The following is a 20696-nucleotide window of genomic DNA, read 5'->3' on the forward strand; positions in this document are numbered from 1 at the left end:
AGATTTATTTAATGCCTCCTCTCCTTGATTGTTTGTTTCTTATTAGTAATAATTTGAAAAAATTCTAATATGGAAGACAGCAACTTCTAGCTCTCTTCTAGTATGGTTTATTCCTTCTTTTATAATAAAAGTGCCTGTTATTATGGAATTATTATTATAGAACATGAGGTTATCTGAAATAAAGATGACATTCAAAGACCCCCTTGCAGTTAGGGAGCCATGAGTTTAAGTTCTGGTCTGTGAGATGTGAGGAGTATGGTATCTCTCTCTCATCAGCTCTACACAAGGACTTTTTTTAAATCTCTGCATCCCATTCACAAACATCTAGCATTATCCATCTGTCTGGCTTTTTCAAGTCCTAAGATGTATAGATCCGGACACAGACCAGTTCCTTAACTTTAATCAACAGTAAGCCTTTTTTAGCATCATAAATAGCACATATACACTTTACAACATCAAAAATACCATACATATGGCAAGACCAAAATTCACAGACTGATTAGAATGCATCCCTAGTGTGGGTTACCTCTACAGAGGTAGGGCAGGAGGAGAAAAGAGCCACAACAGGCTTGTCCTAGGTGGCTAGTGCGTGGGACTTGGTCTAAAGGCACCAGAGTTGTAATTCCAGTTTAGATACTCATTCCCACTGGACCCTAAGCAGGTCAGTTCACTTCAGTCAGCAAATGAAGAGACTAATAACACCCTCTCCTTGGGGTAATGAGAAGTAAAGTCTGTGAAGCACTTTGAAAGGAATGCTGCTGTTGCATTGTGCAGAGAGGGAAGCACTCAGAAACAGAGGCCTTGGGCTTAGCAGGGACAGAAAAGGTCAGCATATCCCAGCCCAGGCACTGATCTAATTAATCAATGGGCAACCCTCCCACTGGCCAAAAATCAGATGACTCTCTCTATATATAATGTCTAGAAAGTACAGATGAATAAGAAAGAGAGAGATTAAAAGGCTGCTTTGAGTGTATATGTCTGTGTGCACATGTGTGTATGCACACACTTGAATGTATGAACACTGTTATAGACTTGTAATATAGTCAGAATCTACCTCTTTAGGGAAATCTTCTGGGGCACCTGGGTGGTTCAGTTAGTTAAGCATCTGCCTTTGGCTCAGGTGATAATTCCAGGGTCCTGGGATTGAGTCCTGTATCAGGCCCCTGCTCAGTGGGGAGTCTGCTTCTCCTTCTATCCCTATCCCCTGGTTGTGGTTGATAGATAGATATCTATAGATTGATAAATATAGATTGATAGATATAGTTGATAGATATCTATAACTATATAGTTGATAGATATCTATAGATAGATAGATAAATCCAAAAGTTTCTTAAATTTCTTCCTTTTTAAAAGATTTTATATAATTATTTAAGATATATATGTGTGAAGCTTATGTGATTTTATTTTTTTTTTTTCACTTCTCAAAGAATTTTTATTTACAAAAGTATAGTATCAGAAGGGAACAGGCAAGCGCAGGGGACTAGTCTTTACAGAGTCACATTTCAGTAGATTGGTCACCTTTCTGGTCAAGGAGGTTCTCTAATTGATGGTAGATATTTTGTAGGTGGTTTTCAGCTCCCAAAAGGGTTCTCGCTTTGACTAACAGAGCTGGAAGGTTGGATGAATCATAAGTTTCTTTTACGTGAGGTTCTTTTTCTCGAATATCTGAGTAATCTTTTTTTTTTTTTTAAGATTTTTTATTATTCATTTGACAGAGAGAGATCACAAGTAGGCAGAGAGACAGGCAGAGAGAGAGAGAGAGGAGGAAGCAGGCTCCCTGCTGAGCAGAGAGCCCGATGCGGGACTCAATCCCAGAACCCTGGGATCATGACCTGAGCCGAAGGCAGCAGCTTAACCCACTGAGCCACCCAGGTGCCCTCGAATATCTGAGTAATCTTGATGAAGCTGTCTTAGGTTAGATAAGAAACATGCTGCATTCCTCAGGGAAGATTTTCTCTCCTTAAGTTTGTCATATTTGACTTGTAGTTGTTTCAGCTGTGGTTCTAACCAAAGCAGTTCATCCTGGAGTTCAAGCAAATGCTGCCTTTTCTTTTTCAATATCTGAAATAATCTTCGTGTTCTTCCTTTTCAGAGTTTTTGACATCTGGACTTCTTTAAGCATTTTGATGAGTTCTTCTTTCATATTAGAATGAAATTTTTTGATGGCTTCCTTAAAAATTTTAGATTCTACTTTTTGTTCATATTCCAGGATGGTCTTCTCAAAGGCAGACAAAACAACGTCTAACTCTGAGATATCACTGGATTTCTTTCCTTTCAGACACCAAATAGGTTCAGAGTCGGAATGATGTGAGTCTCTGGCTTCACTTTTTGATTTATATATATTTAGATTTATATATATATATATATATATATATATATATATATATATCTCAAATAATTAAATAAAATCTTTTAAAAAAGAAGAAATTTTTTTTTAATTTTTTATTTTTTATAAACATACATTTTTATCCCCAGGGGTACAGGTCTGTGAATCACCAGGTTTACACACTTCACAGCACTCACCAAAGCACATACCCTCCCCAATGTCCATAATCCCACCCCCCTTCTCCCAAACCCCCTCCCCCCAGCAACCCTCAATTTGTTTTGTGAGATTAAGAGTCACTTATGGTTTGTCTCCCTCCCAATCCCATCTTGTTTCATTTATTCTTCTCCTACCCACTTAAGCCCCCATGTTGCATCACCACTTCCTCATATCAGGGAGATCATATGATAGTTGTCTTTCTCTGCTTGACTTATTTTGCTAAGCATGATACGCTCTAGTTCCATCCATGTTGTCGCAAATGGCAAGATTCCATTTCTTTTGATGGCTGCATAGTATTCCATTGTGTATATATACCACATCTTCTTGATCCATTCATCTGTTGATGGACATCTAAAAAAGAAGAAATTTAAGAAACCTTTTGGATTTTTGCCTACCCTTGAAACACTCAGGACAGCAGGGAGCATGGTGTTAGGCCATAATAACAATAAGCTCTAATAAAAGCATAGCTATTTCAACTTTATACATAACCCCTGCCAGAGACAGCAGTCTCTTCAAGCTTATGTGATAGTCCAGTGCTTTTGGACATTGTACATTCCTTTTTTTCTTACTATACAGTTCCATTATTATACAATTATATAATATACAATTATATATTGTGTATATATACACAATGTATAATATACAATTATACATTGTACATTCCTATTTTTCTTACTATGCAGTTCCATCTTATTATTTTGTTTTCTGTGGGCCAGAAACATTTAATGGACTACTGGAGACTTCTTTTTTTCACTTTCACTTCTTCTTCTTTTTTTTAATCATAACTTAAATTCTAGGTTTCCTACAATTCTAATGTCTGTGCTTTTCAGGACAAACTGCCAGGGTTTTCTTCTCCAGGTGAAAAGCATATCTTTCTTTTACCTTTGCACATGAAGAGATTTGCCAAAGCTATTCTCTAGACAGAAAAATTTGAAGTCATGTGCAATCTGTTTCAAGGGACATATTCTATATCTTGTTAGCAGAATGACCTTTTTTCCTGCAAAAACAAACAAACAAAAAAACAAAACAAAAAAAAAAAAACTGAATCCAAAGACATTCTGGCTTCATTCAAAGCATTTGCAAAAGGGAGACATTTATTATTGTTCTGTAGTTCTGCAGTATTGAGCAAAGTGCTTTAGTGTTCATATGCTTGTGGGTATAGTCCTATGAGCTCTTAGAGGAAACTAAGTATAAAAATACCAGTAACATGAAAGTGCGTTGTAACATTAGCAGTCCCCAAAGTAAGGTTAAATTTGCAAAGTATACAAATGAGGATGGCGATCACTGGTTGTACCAGGAGTTACTGAATCTTAGTGGAAGATAGCTAACTTGTGATAAAATGAATGTTCTAAATATGGATTTTTCCTATATTTTAAAAATGCCTTTCTTACTGACAGAACAAGCAAAACCATTTCACTCATATCGCAAACATTTTTTTGGAAAAGTACTTTATGCCATATCGGAAACTTGAGCGTGGTAACAAAAACTCTGTGAAAGGATCAAGTAGAAATTATAGAATTATAAACTACAGTATCAGAAGAGAAGAATTCCTTCAATGTTTTTAACTACAAGACTACACAGATGAAGAAAGAATCAGTGAATTTAAAGACAGGGCAATAGAATGATCCAAACTAACCACAAAGAGGAAAAAAAATGAAAAAATAACCCCACCACCGAATAGAATGTTCTACATATGTGAAACCCTACCAAAAGGTGTCACAGAAAGATAAGAAAGAGAAATACGAGGCAGAAGAAACACTTGTAGATATAATGGCTAAAAATTGTCCAAAGTTGATGGAAGACATTGACCCACAAATCAAAGAGTCTCTCAGAACCCTTCAATAATTCCCTATTACCTCTAGAATAAATCCCAAGTTAATAGAGTAAAAAAGTACATATGATCTGGCTTCTGCCTCCTTTTTCAAACTTCTTTTTCTGCAGATTTTTTTTTTTTTTGACTGTGTTACTTCAGGTAATCTTTTAATTCTTCTTCCATACTTTCTCCTTGCTGGGACCTCTGGATATTCAGATTTTAGTTCACATGTCAACTTCTCAGAGAGATCTTGTCTATTGCCTCCAAAGTTGTCCAATCCCATCCCCTATTCTCACCTTCCTATTACTGTCTAATTATTTTAGGGTTGTGCTAAAGCAAATACAATTATTTGAACTTGTTTTAATTTTTTCTGACTTCATTATTTTATTTCTTACACTAGAATGTAAGCATTCTGAAAGCAGGAAGTATGTATTTCTCATCCAAGAGCATAATCTCATTCTTTTGAGAGGTATCTGGTACATAATGGGAGTTAAACATATATATACACATTGTACATAAAATGTGTGTGTGGGGGGTGGGTGTGGGTGCATGTATGTGTAAAAGAAACACTGATGCCTTCAGGAATGATTGGGCTCTGCCAAGACTCTGAGTAGCTCAGCTCACATTTACTGATGCAGTTCACTCTTCCATCTCATCTTCACTTCCTCCTTCTGCTTCTCATGTTAATGGAGTAAAAGAACATGTTTTCACAATATTATTACCAAAGAAGACACATAAGTTTATCCCATCCACATAGATGCTCATCAAAGTCAAACAGAAAAGAGAATAGGAAGCTGAGGTTGTGTGGTTAACTTGTTTTAGACTTACTGCCTGACTGATGACTGACTCAGACTTCTCTTAGATTCAGAGCTGACTTTCCCAGAACTGACTTTTTCAGTCTTTTCTTATTGGCCACTTTTTCTACTTAGATCGGAGTTTGGACCAAAAAAGAAAAAATAAACCATTTAAATAAAGTAGTATACATTTGAACAGGCCTCTTAATTTTTATAAGTATTTTATCTGTATTAACTCTATTCCTATAGCATCCATATAATAAAAGATAAACAGACCAATTTAAAAATAAAAGTATTTCTATCAAATTTAGAAGACTTAGGTTTAGAGAGTTTAGGTAACTTTTCTAAGATCAATAAGAAAATATCTAAGTTCCAGGTATTTAAAATTATCTCAACTTTTTTTTTTTTTTTTGCCAATATTCATCCTAATGACAAGACACATTTTTAGATTTTTTTTTTTAGAGTGAGAGAGAAAATGTGTGCATACATTAGCATGGTGAAGAGGCAGAGGGAGAGGGAGAAAGAGAATCTCAGGCAGGCTCCACAATCAGCAGGGAGCCTGATGTAGGACTCAGTCTCAGGACCTGAGATCATGACCTGAGCCGAATTCAAAAGTCAGACACTCCACCAGCAGAGCTACCCAGGTGCCTCTGTAATTCAACCTCTGAGTCTTGGGTTATCTCCTATTAAGGTTTTGTACTCAAAGATAGGGCCTTTGAAAATCAGGGCATTTACGATCTCTGATGGGGAAAGATGGAAATAGCAAGAAATTATCTTACCACAAAGTCATAACTAAGACCTTAACATTCTTGAAATTCATATCTGTTTTTTACTTCTAATATAGGTAATTTATAGCCTTGTTATCTTGCTTTCTTCCAGAAACCAAAATGCTAGACAGTTATACCTGTTGTATCTTACTTTATGCTCATCAGATGGATTAGTGTTTTTAACCAGCAGCCATTCATTGGGCATATATAAGAGAAAATAATTCTGAAGTCCTCTATGAAAGGATGGAGTTGAAGAAGGCATGTTGATGAAGGACTTGCTTCAGATACCATCTTAGTATTTCTATTTAAATATGTCTTAATATTTCTAAAACCTTCATCATTGTCATTATGAAACTATCACCTCCAACATGAAACTTAGTTCTCTAATTTGCCCACCTAGCAACTTTGTGTCTTCACCAAGCTTTTCATTTATAAGTGATGACAGGAAATGTCCTTGGTTATGGCTTCAAGGAGTAATGATGTGGCTCGATAACATGGCATTATCCCAGTTCATGCTCTAAACCCAGCCCGACTTTTTTCCTGGGTGAGATCCAGCCAAGTGCCTTGTCTAATGAGAACAGTACTGGGAATATGAAAAGGAAACAGTAGAAACAGTCTCCAATTACAAACCAGTAGGAGAAATAATTTAATACATGTAATGTGAAGATATTCATTCAAAAATCACTATTTGCCAATTCTATACCTAGCCCTGGGCCAGATTCTAGAGCTATAAATATTAATAAAACTGTCTTCACTCAAGGAGTTCATAGTGAGGAAGACCTTCTCAAACTACCCAAACCCTATAAGTAGATCTTTAACTACAGAGTGCTTAATGAAAGCCTTTTGAAGCCTGTAAAAATGCTAGGCAAATAATAAGGCATTTTAAATTCCATAATGAATGGAAAACAACCATAAACACTTTTTGAAAATCTCTTTATTAATCAAAAACTTATTTTGTGGTCTTTTATCCTCAATCCTTTTTTCCCCTTAATCCTTTTAAAAGAGGTTTCAGATTCCTAAGATCCTATGAGGTTCTACCCAGTGGATGGATGGCCAGCTTACATTGTTAGAGTAATACCAGAGACTAGCATACAGTTTCTGGATCATAACACACATGCAGTTTTTGTTGAATGATGAAAGGAAGGCATGACTTGAGTAAGAGACAGATGGGATTGATTAAAGGAAGGCAGAATGTGGCCATGGAGTTTTTTTTGAGTGAGAGTTCTTCCTGTTCTCTTGGGACCATAATCTCATGAAAACAAGTGAAGCCCCATTATGATTACTCCAAGTGTTTTAGGTATCAAGCAGAGACTTTATGCTATACAGCGGAAGCTTAATAACCCTTCAGAACTGGTAAAAGACAACTTTTTCATCTGATCTTCTTTTAGGGGAAATACCTCTGATATTTTCTTTCTTATTGTTGTTATGTCCTAGATGTCTAATTCCGTGTGCTTTCCATTCCTTGTGCATAGATATATTTAATTAGTTCAATAAATAAATCCAGAGGAATATCATCTTACTTTGGCAAAAGAAGAAAGGTAAGAATGACAGTGATACCTAGGGATGATGATAATAAGAAAGGCCTCAAGAAACATTCAATTTAACAAGTGATGGATATATCTGAGGAATTTAGCAATGAAGACAGAGATCCTCTTTTGGACACAGTTGCTAGAATCTCCACTAGAATAGTTATAGTCATTACTGGGTATTGATTCCCTAAATTCTAGAGATACATGAAAAGATTAGATGATTTCAAAAAATAACCACTAAAGCAATGAAGTCCTAGGAGGATAAGGATTGGGTCTGAGAAAACATTTCTAGGTTGTACAAGTTTAGATAATCAAGGACAAAGAACAAATCTATTTTACAGATCTGAAAAAGTGAAATGCTCTGGAAAAAGGGTTAAAATATATCTTAAGATTTAAAAGTCCCCCAAAGATAGTAGATTATAAAGAAAAGAGTGAGTTGTCAGTGACAATCAGGTAAACTTCAATCTTGAATTGTAGTCTTAGGTCCCAGGAACAGGCGTCACAGACATTCTGTTCCTTTCTGGTTTTGAAATGTTGCAAACAATAGTGTAGGAAGACATTCCTGAGAAGTAGAAGGTAACTGGCTGTCAGATACAAAGTGGGACCCAAGGCCCAGGTCAGTGTTTGAGTTGCACAATCTACTTCTCTGAGGAATTGAGTTGGGGGTGGGAAGATTAGAGAAAACATTTAGAAGAACTCTCTGTCCACAGGGAGGCAACCGGTCCAGATTCTCCCATCAGAATTCCATGGCCCTAGGGTGCCTGGGTGGCTCAGTCGGTTGAGCCTCTGCCTTTGGCTCAGGTCACGATCTCAGGGTCCTGGGATCCAGCCTCTTTGCTCTTTGCTCATCGGGGAGTCTGCTTCTCCCTCTCTCTCTGCCTGCCTCTCTGCCTACTTGTGATCTCTCTCTGTCAAATAAATTAATAAAAATCTTAAAAAAAAAAAAAAAGGATACCATGGCCCATTGCTGCTTCCTTCTGTATGACTATGACTATGGGCGAGTTTCATCAGTCTGAGCCTTGCTTTTCTCTTTTTGATAAATGTGGATAACCATTATAGTTTTGTCTCTCTCTGGTTGGGTGATTATTCTCCATCAGCAACTTAGGACCTGATGAGTGCTCAGTAAACAGTAGTTATTCAATATTGATGTAACAGCTGCCACAATTCAGTAACGTATAGGTAATCAACATACCATTACTATAGGCTTAAGGAAAGTCAGCTTTAATAACAGGAGAATAAATCAGAATGGCACAGTGACTGAAGAGCATCAGAGGCTCTCCAATAGCACTGCAGACAGAGGTCCACAGTGACCAGCCATGGGCAAAAGACAATTCACCTTCATCACCAAAGAACCATTTCTGATCAGAGAACTAGTATAAAGACTCACACTAGAAGCAAAGTTTCTCATGTACTGAGAGACTAGAAATGATGACTGACACCCATATCTTTTACAGTCAAAACATTAGCAACAATTTTCTTAAAAGAGTAAGTAAGATCCCTTGTAAGCAGAGCATTCTGAAGCTGGGAATCCTGTGGGCCAAAGGTGATTCTAAACAAACAGAAAAACTATAGGATTCTAAGACATGATTTTTCAAAAACAAAAAAACAAAAACAAAAAAACAAACCCAATATAACCAAACATACTGAGATTTCTTAGAGGGATGCTTAAAGAAACTAAACATACAACACTAACTTTTTATCTGTTAGGAATAGCAGGCTATTATCAAAGATGGAAAACCACCTTCAGTAATGTTCTTTGTCTTCAACTCTGGGTTCAAACTCTGTATGGTATTAGGGGCTATCAATATTTGAACATATTATACCTTTTAAAGCTCCTTTTCTACCAATTTTCTCTGTTTTTAAAAAGTTTTTATTCAAATTCTGGTTAGTTAACATATAGTGTTGTATTACTTCAGGTGTTCAATGTAGTGGTTCAACACTTGCATACAACACCTGGTGCTCATCACAACCAATTCTCTTAATACCCAAAGTGAGCTTCCCCACTCAAATCCCACATTGTTTTACCTCTGAGCCTTGGCACATGCTCATTCTCTACCTACAGAGTCCCTCCTTTCATCACCATGTGTCAATATCCAACCCATGGAAGGATGGTTTTGTCCCAAAAGTGTTGCCTAATGCACCAACTGGAAGAAATCTTTGCTTTCTCAGTGCCCACCAAGCTCTCTATCTGTATCTCTTTCATGGAATCCACTTTATCCTTTGCATCACAACTATTTGACTAAATACAGCCTCTCTTACAGATTATAAACTCTCTGAAGGCAAGGTTTATTTCTAATATATATTTAATTCAATTTAGTGAATGTTAGTAAATATCTTTTACGTACTAGACACTTAGTTGATGTTCTGCCTCCTTTATAAGACCCGTTATGGTTACTAAATGAATGAACAGTGAGATAAGTACCAATCTCAGCTTATTTCTCTGGCCCTTTTTCAATCTTTCTTTCAAATGGTCCCTATGAAAAATCAGTCCTATCCTAGAACACACACATACACACACACACACACACACACACACACAGGCACTATAGGTAAGAGAAGGCATACCATATTTTATCTGGCTATAGCCCAAAGATGATCAAGGTCTGCTAAAACAGAAATGAAATTCTAACCACAGCAAAAATGCACTTTTATGTTCTTTATAAAAGGATGTTATTTGGTTATTTCCTCTCCAACTAAATTGTAAGCTCCTTTGGGTAGTCTTTTTATCTGGATTCTTATATATGATAGGAACTTAATAATCTTTTTTTGGCTATGTGTGACAAATTCAAATTTGTATAATGCAGTAATTTCAAACTATAAGAGATCTACCGTATTCTATAAAGAAAGAATAATTGGGCATAGGAAAAGTTTGAGAGGCTTAATTATTGTCATTGATTTTTTAAAGTAACTGGAGTTGGTTTATTGATTGACTTTGGGTTAATTTTAAGGAAAAAAAAAAAAACTAGTTCAGATGTTTCAAGATTTCCATAAAGTATTGGTAGCTAATAAAATCCTGTCTACCTTAAACACTCTAGTTCATTAGACCTCAACAAGAGAAAATTAAATTTGCCTCTATAGTTGACACCTTTCTGTAAGATCTCAATTTTTCTTTGCTTTTTTAAAGATGATGCCATGAAAATACAAAGGTGCTGAAATGAATTATTTGTCCTTTGGGGTGGGGGGGAAGGAAAAAAAAATCTTTCCCCAGGAATACTTTTTTTTTTTTTAAGTTCTTCTTTCTATTTGAAATTCTTCCTGACTTGACGGCTTGCAAGAATTTCATAATCACATGGGTGTAAGGAAGACCAGTTCTGCAGAATAGTGGAAGAACATGTCTTGCAAATTAGAAAATTATTTGTTTCTGTTGCTAATTTGCTAACCCTATTCAAGACTCGTTCAGTGGTTTACAAATACCACTTCCTCTTGGTTATCTTTTCCAAGGTTACTGTGTATGAACATACATAAAATACCCTGTATAAAATTATTGATGCTAATTATAAGATTCAGGGGTCCTTAATGTTGCTAGAGGTAAATCACCAGCCAGGTGTTTGCTAATGAGTACATTAAACCTATGAAACCAAGTCAGATTTCTGAGTTGTCAAGTAATAATTTTCAAAAAGTTGAAAACAAATCGCTTATACAAATATATAAATAGTGACCATGAGTCAAAGATTTATTAAACCTTTTTATGATGGAATTAAAAGGATGACAAAGCTGACTCAAAAGGGAAAATGAAAACTGATACACAAACAGAAAATTTCTGGTATAAATTGCAAATTTAGACACCTAATAGGTTAACGGCATGTACAGGGCAATAAAGCCATAACCATTTTTTCCTTCCAGACAGAAATCACTTTCTTCCAGATAGAAATCACAGCCCGATATATCAATTTTTTATAAGATAACATCTGACTTTACAGAGTTGAGGCCCTATTGTTAAGCAATGTCACCTTCTCCTAGAGTGTCAGATGACACTCAGGCAAGCATATTAAAAAGACACACAGTAATCTTGTTTCTGTTATTTCCAAGGTTTGAACCATTTTTCTTAATGAATTTTAGACAAAGATGCAGGAAAGCCCAGAATTATCTATCAAGAGTATTGTGTTCCTATTTTTATTTTTAATTTTTATGATAGAGACTCAAGGTAAAAATAAAAGAAATAGGAAAATTTTGTTGAGAATTCCCTCACTTGACAGTAGCTTGCCTTAGAGGGAGATACTAAAGCTTTGAGTCAACTGATGTAAAATTAAACAGGAAATTGAACCCAGCCACGCTCCCAGCCAGGTATTCTCTGAGGATCTCCTGCTGGTGACAGTGCTCTCAGGGACTGTTCCAGATTTGGAAGTGCTGCCTCCCCCAACTCACTCCACCCCGCAGTGCTTCTCCCATCCACTCTTGCTCCCCACCACACACAGGCCCCCCCTTCCAGCTCCTAGTCAGCCTGCTGCCTCTGCATTATCTTACTGACCCTCACTGCATATTCTGGCCCTGTTTTGCTATTTCCTTCTGCTGTTATGGTTGCATTACACTGCAGTGTAACCAATATAAATCAATCCTTATTGACTTGGTTATGTTTAGAACACTGTCTTTGTACAAAGCCTATCATAGTTTTTTTATCTCTTTATTTCTCAGTTCACACAGGGACCTGACCTGATTGTCACACATTCATGGGACCTTAAGTTCTTATAAACTGCTAGTTTTTTTTCACTATCAGTCCCTTCAAGCTAAAGATCAGATCTGAACCTCTTCTCAAGGGGCTTAAAATAAATAGGATGAAGAAAAATGGAAAAACCAGAGAGACACGCTGGTGCATTCTTGTTTTTTTTTTTTTAAGCCTGTGCTAAAGAACATGCATTCAAGTCTCTGACAGAGAGAATGTTTAAGCCCAGGATGTGCTCACAGAGCTACAGGGAATCAGCAGCCACTGGGGTGGGCTTTTCTGGGGTGGGTAGCTTTTCACATCCACTGGGAATGTCTCTCCTCTTCTTTACACTATCTGAGTTTTAGTCTCAAGACTTGAATTTCAGTTCTTTAAAAAACTTCCCATGGTTTTTCAACCCACAAACTCCCATTCGTCGCGTGGGTCAGCCAGCTGATACTACACACATGTGATGTGTCGTCCAGATCCCCTATGTGGTAAGCATGAATCATAGCTCCTGGTTGCATCTTGTACTTTGCTTTATACAGCACGACATTGCAGTTCTATGGGAGCTCAATATAAATTATTTATTTGAGGTAGGGCTGGGGAAAGAAGTGTGAGGATTGGAGAAAAGAACTGAAAATAATGAAATAAAGGCAGAGAGATAGAGTATGTGGAGGAGGCTAGGAGTGACTGTGTGGAGTGTTGAGGAAAGGAGCACACTGCAGAAGAGAGTCAGCTGCGGTGGAGGGCATGTGGGGGTAGCTTGAAAGGATCACATGAACTCAGGAGAAATGTTAGGCTTAATTTGATCATACACTGCCTGGTACTGTGTTAGTGAGCCCTTACTGGTGTTTAGTGAAGAAGCAAATAAGTGAGTGAATGAATTAATGAATGAGTAAATTTTTTTTTTTAGTCTAGTCTTCCCCGAAGCTCACTAGATTTCCACCCTGAGATTTAATATTGTGTCTATCATCTCTTTTTCTCCTGTCTCCCAACCCCCTTTCTGTTGGCTTCCTTTCAGTCTTGCTTTAGATGATGTTATAATCTCTTTCCAAAATGTCATGAAAAGCTTCATGACTTGCTTTTAAATGGCATAATAAACAGATTTCACCATATAACATAGCATAAGCATATGGTTTTAACTAACAGATTGATTGCTTATCTTTTGGTCTAATGTATAATGTGTGTACCAAAGTCCTTAGAAAATACTCTCCAGATCCCTCAAGCTGTAAAGCTGCCTGCCCAGAGTTCAGGCTGACCTAAAATGGCAATCTGATTAATTATGTTGCCTTGGAGAAAAGACGGGGCCAAAATACTGGTGAGTTCCCTTTATTCGAAAGATTATTTTAAAATAAAAAGTAAAATGAAATGAACGAAGTCAGAAAATGTTCTGAACATTATGAGGAAAAGACTTTTAAAAAAATCTGTAGTTTTTCAAAATATAAGAATGTGATGGATTTTTTCTTTTTTTCTGGTTTTATTATAGAACTCATATGTTTAAACTTCTTGAATAGGATCTATACTTTCAGGAAAGGTCCCCAAATCTTCTAAAGTGAGAGTTAAACTACATAAAAATGGGCAAGTGTGAAAATATCCATGTGATTGTCTGAAAATACAATTCAAAATTTGTAATTCATGGCATGGTGATTTTTTAAAATGGCACAGATGAAGCACATTATTCAGTCAATTAAGGTTGTAAAGAGGCTTGCTCCAGATCCTTTGAGCTCCTGTCTATAAAGTTTACATTTTAATTGGTCAGAGTCAGCCTTGTGCACACTTCCAGGCAGCCTAACTGGTGAACTGTCTTTGACGAAACCTATCCCTAGACACCTGAAACGATGCAGACAATATAGGAGACCCTCAGTGAAAATCTTTGGAAAACTGAATACATGTAATTCAAACATGGAGAAGTAGTAGAAATAAGACTCCAGACCTGCATGTGGAGTTAGGCAGCCAGTCCCATGCCCTTGCTCTGATGGTGCCCTCTGTGTGTATGCATTCCTACTCTGCCATGAATAGTTAACAAGCATTTCACTTATGCAAACCATTTCCTATCTCCTCAGCCTTCACCCCCACCCCCTGTTGCAGGATCCTTGAAATTGGGGTTGTGTTTTGGGGCTCCTTCCATTTCTGGCCATGCCCAGCAAGCCTGGACAAAAATTGATACCCCCACCATACCAAGCTTGGTTCTGGCCCTGCCAAGCTATTGGCCACTCTTCCTTAAGTCTCTCCGTGGGCCTGTGATGGAGGATAAAAGGGGGAAAGAGTCCAGGAAAAATTTAAAAAAGTTGGGGGTGGTGGTAAAGGGAGGGTGTGGTATAAATTAAAAGGAAAGAGGTCAGGAGAGGTGGTCCTGGGAGGAAAAAGTCACCTGGACCATTAAGATATAGCAAAATGAAAGTCTTCATTTTTTTCAGCAGCTCTGAAAACATGTTTTGAGAGTAACTATTCTTCCAGAAGTGAGAGGGGCAGCTCAAACTAAAAGAATCAATCTTTCTTTCTTCCTTCCTTCCTTTCTTCTATCCTTTCTTCTTTTCCCTCTCTGTCTCTCTTTCCTTTTTTTCCCCTTCCTTCCTTCCCACCTCCCTTCCTTCCTTCCATTATATTTATTTATTTGACACAGAGAGAGAGCAAGAGAGCATGAGCCAGGGCAGAGGCAGAGGAAGAGAGAGAAGCAGACTCCTTGCTGAGCTGGGAGACCAACATGGGGCTTGATGCAGGAACGAAGGGATCATCACCTGAGCCAAAGGCAGACACTTAACCAACTGAGCCACTCAGGGCCCCCCAGAAGAATTTTTCTTAGGAGGATGAGGTCATGTGTCCTTTTTTAAACAAACTGGGCCAACATGTGTTGGCATGTGTAACCTTGCAGTTAGAAAACAGCAGCTACCGCACCACACCTCCACCCTCCAAAAACAAAACCCAGCAGTACTGATAGATTTCCATCCACGCATTCTTTTAGTTAGGCCCCTTGCATGACAGTGTGGGCTGCCTGCAAGAGAAAACCTGGCGGAGTGGGTAAGGTCCTTCCCTTATTGCTGAGGACAACATCACATGGGAGGAGGTATGAGGTGAAGGCGTTTGCTTTATGTTCAAGCTCTGCCCTGCTCATCTGGTCCAGATTTTTGGTAAAGAGAAGAACACCAGCCAGCCAGGACCTTGCAGTCCCTCCACTCAGCACAAAGCTTCCTTAGATTAGTGCCCAAACTAATTTTTATGACAAGTCATTCCAGTAAGGGCACTGCTGCATTTCACAGATGGGCTTCCCCCAGATAGAGACTGTTGATTGGCTGAGTGGGGATCTGGCTGGATTAGGGAAATTTAAACTGACAGCTGGTCTTTTTGCATGGAGCATAAAGCCCTTGTTGTTGGAGGAAGCGATGGGGGCTGGTCTGACCCCCTGGCCAAATAGGAGGGCTGCTCTTAGCTGTCGCCAACGCTTCCCAAGCTAAGATGACTTGAAAAACAAGAATTGTGCAAATACAGTTACACTGTACATGCCCAGATGATCTCAGGGCCCTACCCAAAAGATCAGAGCGGACAAGAAAACAGCCCAGTGGAACAGGATGTGGGAACACAGAAACAATTGAAATAAGCCGACTTGTAGGTGGAAATCCCAGAAGTCTTAATCACAGGGAACCTGGCTTCCCTGGAGCATGAAGTCCTATCTAAGTCTCTGCTGGAAGTTTAGTTTACATTATTAGTAGGAATAGAGCCGGGATTTAAAAGGTTTATTTGCCTGAGGAAAGACCTGGAAGTATTTAGAAATGAAACTACTAATAAAAGCATGTGTGTAATCACGTGCCAGCCATTGTGCAAAGTGCTTAATGTGCATTAATTTATCCCATCCTCACAGTGACCCTGTGAGATGGGCACCGTTATTATCCTTGTCTTAATAGAGGAGGAAACTGCAGCATAGAGAAATGAGGTAGACTTCGGGCTAGTCTGAGACCCTAATCTACATTAATAACAGTGTTTTCTAAACTACAGGTCACAATCCATTTAAGATGATAAAATCGATCAAATGGGTAGCAACTAGCCTTTAGAAAAGCAGAATAGAAAAAAGAAAATCAACGTCCACCAATGTATAGTAAGAATAAGAATTGTTTCCATATCCTTTCAGCTCATATATGTATGTGTTATGTGTTGTCAGTTGCAATATAAAATGTAGCCTAATATGTAACATAGGTTAGTTTTGCCTCTTTTTTGATTTTTGTGTAACTGAAACGATGTCACATGTGTTCTATTATGTCTTTGGTATCTGACTTCTTTTGCTTGGCACTATTTTTGAGACATATAATAATATAATATATAATGTAGCTATAGTTTGCCCATTCTCAGTATTGAATTATATACAATATACCTATTATATATTGTATGACCACACATACATAGCTATTTAAAATATAAACAGATTTCACCATATAACATAGCATAAGCATATGGTTTTTTTTTAATTTTTAACAAGCTTTATTGAATTTTAATTTATAGACCATATACTTGAATTCACATACTTGAACTGTCCAGTTTGATGTGATTTTTAGTGTATTCATAAACAACTACAACCATCAGCACAGTCAATTTTAGAACATTTTCAACACCTCAAAAATAATCCTGCAACACTTAGGTATCTCTTCCCCACTCTTTCTCAGTCCCTTCCCACCTAGCCCTAAGCAAACACTAATCTACTTTCTATCCCCTATTCTTTCCTAAGAATGGAATCAAATAGTCTGTGGTGTTTTATGACTGAAACTGACTTCTATCAGCATACTGTTTTCAAGATTCATCTGTGTTGTAGCTCGTGTCAGTTGCTTTGTTACTTTTTTTTTTTTTTTTTAGGATTTCTTTTTAGGATTTTTTTTTTATTAATTAAATTTATTTATTTTCAGCATAACAGTATTCATTATTTTTGCACCACACCCAGTGCTCCATGCAATCTGTGCCCTCTATAATACTCACCACCTGGTACCCCAACCTCCCACCCCCCCACCACTTCATTCCCCTCAGATTGTTTTTCAGAGTCCATAGTCTCTCATGGTTCACCTCCCCTTCCAATTTCTCCCAAATCCCTTCTCCTCTCCAACTCCCCATGTCCTCCATGATATTTGTTATGCTCCACAAGTAAGTGAAACCATATAATAATTGACTCTCTCTGCTTGACTTATTTCACTCAGCATAATCTTTTCCAGTCCCATCCATGTTGCTACAAAAGTTAGATATTCATCCTTTCTGATGGAGGCATAATACTCCATAGTGTATATGAACCACATTTTCCTTATCCATTCGTCTGTTGAAGGGCAGAAAGATTCCCCTTCTTTTTTTTTTTTTTTTAATAAACATATATTTTTATCCCCAGGGGTACAGGTCTGTGAATCACCAGGTTTACACACTTCACAGCACTCACCAAAGCACATACCCTCCGCAATGTCCATAATCCCACCCCCCTTTTCCCAATCCCCCTCCCCCCAGGAACCCTCAGTTTGTTTTGTGGGAACTGCCCTATGACCCAGCAATTGCACTACTGGGTATTTACCCTAAAGATACAAACATAGTGATCCAAAGGGGCACGTGCACCCAAATGTTTATAGCAGCAATGTCCACAATAGCCAAACTATGGAAAGAACCTAGATGTCCATCAACAGATGAATGGATTAAGCATATGGTTTTAACTAACAGATTGATTGCTTATCTTTTGGTCTAATGTTTGGTCTAATGTTTGTTTCTTGTGGATGATTTTTGGGTCGTATTCACTTTATTATTATTATTATTATTGCAGAGAGTACTGCTATGAACTTAATACTATGTGTCTTTTGGTAAACAGGTCCACATTCCTATTGGCTCGGGGATCTAGCGAGGAATGGAATTGCTAGGTCATTGGGTATGTGGGGATTCAGTGTTAGAAGATGCCACTGAACAGTTTCTTCAAAAGAGTTGTACCAATTTAAATATGTTTCTTAGAGTGAATTATAATCAAAGAAGTTGGAAAAATGCTTTTCCAGATACAAATACAGAAATGACTGTGCATCCCTCTGTGTATCTTTTCCTTCCTGTTTGCACCCTCCATCTCCATCTGCAAGCAGGGCTGAGAAGGTGGGGGCAGAAGCAGAGGCAGAGACTGTAGTTTCTGAAACAGCCTTTGAGCAGAACAGAAGGAGCGTGCGCCTCTTGGATGTGAAAGAGCCCACTTCCCAGTAATGTGTTCTGCTCTCTCTGAGTGGAAGGCACCCTCTTGACACTTCTGTGACCCTCCCCCACCAGTCAACCCTTGACTGCTAGGACACTAGGGAGACTAGCCCGGTCCCCTGACCACTGCCTAGCTTCCTGTCCTCAGAAGCTTACCTGGTCCATCAGAACATTCATTTCCCTGCAGTGCTCTCCTTCCAGAAGTAAGACCTCTGGTGATAAAGACTACCACCTGAAGGCAGACCAAGGAGGGAGTTTTTCATGATCAGAAAGGTAATGAAATAAAAGATAAACTAAGCCTGTGGCCCTAAAGAGGACAAATCTTCAGAAAGAGGGGAGAAACAGAGAAAGAAAATATAACTCCTATCACCCAGGGAGCTAAGGACTAGAGATGACCTCTCTGCCTTGTTTATGCTGGCAGAGGTGAGCACAGGGAACATCGGCCTCTGTCTAGAGCAGTTTCTGGCTGGCACAGGGCCACCCAGCACACACCTTCTGAGGGGCTGCTCTCCCTTTCCGACAGAAGCACCCAGGGTGAGCCCACCTAACCACTGAATGCACAGAACCAGAACTACGTGTAGCGGCATTTGTCCCGATTGCCCCTGTCCTCCTAGCCTAGTCTTCCCAGGGACCCCGCAGAGAGCTTGAGAAGGAAATGCAGGGCCGTGGTGTCCGGGTGTCAAGTTGGTGGCGGGGCGCATGGGGCTGCTTCTGTCAGTCAGAGATGTTCTGTCATCCTAGAGCCAGGCCTTATTCTAGTATCCCTAGGGGCTCCAAATAGGTGGAAGGGGTCTGATTCTTCCAGTTCCCCCAGAAACCACACTAATCCCCTTCTCCACTACATTTCTGCATTTAGAAACTGCCTCCAGCTGAAGGGAAGAGTAATACTGCAGGGTGAAATACACCACTTGTAGTGAAATGAGGATATATATTTTTTTTAAGATTTTATTTATTTGACAGAGAGAAATCACAAGTAGATGGAGAGGCAGGCAGAGAGAGAGAGAGAGGGAAGCTTAGCAGAGAGCCTGATGCGGAACTCGATCCCAGGACTCTGAGATCATGACCTGAGCCGAAGGCAGCGGCTTAACCCACTGAGCCACCCAGGAGCCCCAAAATGAGGATATTTAACAGAAAGTTGACTCATGATCACTAGACCCTGCCACGTGTGGCATCAAGCCCTTGAAACATGTCTAGTTCAAACTCGATGTGCTGTGATTGTAAAACACACAGGGGATTTCAAGGAATTAGTTAAAAAATGTAAAATATCTCATTAATAAGTTTCCTATCATTATCGGTTGAAATGATAATATTTGGGATACACTGAACTAAAGAAAATATATTACTAAAATTAATTTCATCTATGTCAGTTTACTTTTTAAAAAAAAAAATGTGCCTACTGATCATTTCAAATTACTTATGTTCCTCACATGTACCTTTTAAGTAAGGCTGCTCTAAAGTCAGACCACCAGGGGTCTTGCTAATGGCTTGCTTTTGAGAAGTCATCTAAGTTCTTTGTGTCTCAGTCCCTTGTCCATAAAATAGGAATATTCATGTACCTCCCTGATATTGTTGTTAGGAATAAATGTGCTCATATGCATCAAGTGTTGAAAGTGGTGCCTAGCATGTAATAAATATTCCTTAAATGTTAGATACTGTTATTTTTAACATCATCCCTGGTCCTCTTTGAGAGCAAAATGTGACAGCTTCAGTAGTTCTACCCTTGTCTCTAGGGAAGCCCAGTGTAGCCACTTTAATCAACACAGATGGAATCAATCGTTTGCACTCCTGAGATGCCTACAAGAATAATGATTATATGTCTGGGAATGCCTGTGCTTTGATATAGATGCCATACCCAGACAGGATTCATGCTGTACTTTATGATAAGCTAGATCCTGACCCTTTGATGAAAGCAGATTGTGTCCTGTTCTCCCCAGCCTGGAGAACACTGGGAAGAATTTTTCCTATGGTGCCAATTGGGCCACAGATGAATAGCTGTTGTGGAAATATGCCCTTATTTCTACTTTAAATGATTACTACCAACGTTTTTAATTTATCAGAATACAGAGGTCTTAAAAAAGAAAAAGTCATGATTAAATTTGAAACTAGATATATACCTTAAGAAAGAAATTAGAATCCATGTGGAACCTAAGAATATTTAATCTAAATCTTGAGCTTACATATAATAGTTTGTCATGGATTCCGCCCCCCCCCCCCAGTTGAATGTAGGACCCTTGCTTTGGGCTACAATGGTGCCTGTTGTTCCCAACTCATTGAAAAACAAGTTCTGATCTTTTCCTTTTAAAGTATTCTGTTTCCAAATGCTTGTCTTGTTAAAAGAAAAAAAAAAAAAAGAAAGAAAAAAAGGGGGGTAGGGAGAAAGAAAAGAAAAAAAAAGCATATCCTGGTGCCATGAATTGGAGACTGCA

The 20696-nt window shown here is 38.4% G+C and overlaps 1 protein-coding gene and 1 pseudogene across 2 annotated transcripts in view; one reads left to right on the forward strand and one right to left on the reverse strand.

Moving 5' to 3' along the window:
- The window catches only part of ANKRD55 (ankyrin repeat domain 55), a 290232-nt gene that overhangs the window by 55125 nt on the left and 214411 nt on the right, over positions 1-20696 (forward strand). The gene's annotated exons all lie outside the window — the stretch shown is intronic.
- On the reverse strand, positions 1422-2332 carry LOC309860932 (centromere protein U pseudogene; annotated as a pseudogene). Its single transcript has 2 exons — positions 1869-2332; positions 1422-1674 (listed from the first exon to the last, which is right to left on the reverse strand). The product of its transcript is annotated as a centromere protein U pseudogene (transcript).

This window comes from Mustela nivalis, assembly GCF_964662115.1.
Source record: "Mustela nivalis genome assembly, chromosome: 3".
Lineage (NCBI taxonomy): Eukaryota > Metazoa > Chordata > Mammalia > Carnivora > Mustelidae > Mustela > Mustela nivalis.